The following is a 1,848-nucleotide window of genomic DNA, read 5'->3' on the forward strand; positions in this document are numbered from 1 at the left end:
ATGGGAAGGACCAATGATTCCATAGTGACAGAATTTGTCCTGGTTGGACTTTCTTCCCACCCAAAGCTCCAGACAGCTTTTCTTTGTGCTAGTTTTGTGGATGTACCTGATGATCCCTTCTGGGAAATGGTGTCCTTATCTCAGTAATCATCTATGATTCCCACTTGCACACCCCCATGTATTTCTTCCTCTGTAATCTTTCCTTTCTGGACATTTGCTACACAAGCTCTTCTGTCCCACTAATTCTTAACACCTTTCTGACAGTAAGGAACAGTGTTCCCTTCTCTGGGTGCATGGTGCAAATGTTTCTCTCCTTTGCAATGGGGGCCACAGAATGTGTGCTTCTAGGCATGATGGCACTTGACCGCTATGTGGCCATCTGCTACCCACTGAGATACCCTGTCATCATGACCAAAGCTGTCTACACGCTCATGGCAGCTGGGTCCTGGGTCTCTGGGCTTGTCAATTCAGTGGTACAGACATCTCTCGCAATGCAGTTACCATTCTGCGCTAACAATGTCATTAACCATTTTTGTCTGTGAAATTCTGGCTATCCTAAAACTCGCCTGTGCTGATATTTCAATCAATGTGATCAGCATGGCAGTATCAAATCTGATGTTTCTGGTTATTCCATTGCTAGTAATTTCTATCTCTTACACTTTCATTGTTGCTACTATTCTGAGGATCCCTTCCACTGAAGGAAAACGTAAGGCCTTCTCCAACTGCTCAGCCCACTTGACAGTGGTGACTATATTCTATGGAACAGTTTTCTTCATGTACTCAAAGCCCAAGTCGTCCAGGTCTGTTGGCACAGATAATCAAGACATCATTGAGGCCCTCATCTCCCTCTTCTATGGAGTGGTAACCCCTGCACTCAATCCTCTCATCTACAGTCTGCGGAACAAGGATGTAAAAGCTGCTGTGAAGAACTTGCTGGGCAGGAAAAACTTCTCTGATGGGACATGAATGAATTCTGATTTACCCTGTGTGACTCACCATTCAAAACTGCAGCAGACACAAAATTCAAGTAGAGAAATTTACTATGTGAAAACAAATTCACTGTCCCATTCAAAACCATATTATAGAATATTTCGGCTGCAGTTGTTACTATTAGGTTTTGTTCTAGGTGCAGAAATAAAACACACTTTTGGTTTTATAAAACAGTTTATGGAATGCAAAATGTTGAAAGTCTCTTGGGAAGGCCCAGCAAAACATAATCATTCTCAAACCTTCAGAAAATAATAAAGGCAAAAGGTGTTCTAAAAAGAACTCAGTAACCTAAAATAAGTGCATTATTTGTCACTTACTCAAAGTGATCGTTAATCAACATATGATATATTACATACTTACTTTTAATTTGTTCATTTATTTACTATTTGTGTCCACCACAAATATAAACTCTATGAGAGTGGGGACTTGTCTCTTTATTACCCTGTAACAACCCAAAGGCCTAGAATAGAACATGACATCTTACAGATGCTCAATATATATTTTACAATGAATAAACCAATTATATCATGTATAAAACTAGAAATATATATCTGTCATAACTGAAGTTAAAAAAGTTTATCCAAAAATATTTGATCCACCCTGGCTGGTGTGGCTCAGTGGATTGAGTGTTGGTCTGAGAACCAAAGCGTCACTGGTTCAGTTCCCAATCAGGACACAGGCCTGGGTTGCAGGCCAGTTCCACAGTAGGGAGCACACAAGTGCAACCACACATTGATATTTCTCTCCCTCTCTTTCTCCCTCCCTTACTCTTTGTCTAAAAATACATTAATAAAATCTTTTTAAAAAATTGATCCAGTGTAATAGTATCTAATTTACCTGTATTGGCATTCTGGCACA

General features: G+C 40.0%; 1 pseudogene; it reads left to right on the top strand.

Moving 5' to 3' along the window:
* LOC123819609 lies at window positions 1-966 on the top strand (annotated as a pseudogene).
* Window positions 967-1,848: the final 882 nt, after the last annotated feature.

Source organism: Phyllostomus hastatus, unplaced genomic scaffold, assembly GCF_019186645.2.
Source record: "Phyllostomus hastatus isolate PE091 unplaced genomic scaffold, TTU_PhHast_1.1 phas_contig_34, whole genome shotgun sequence".
NCBI classification, from domain to species: domain Eukaryota; kingdom Metazoa; phylum Chordata; class Mammalia; order Chiroptera; family Phyllostomidae; genus Phyllostomus; species Phyllostomus hastatus.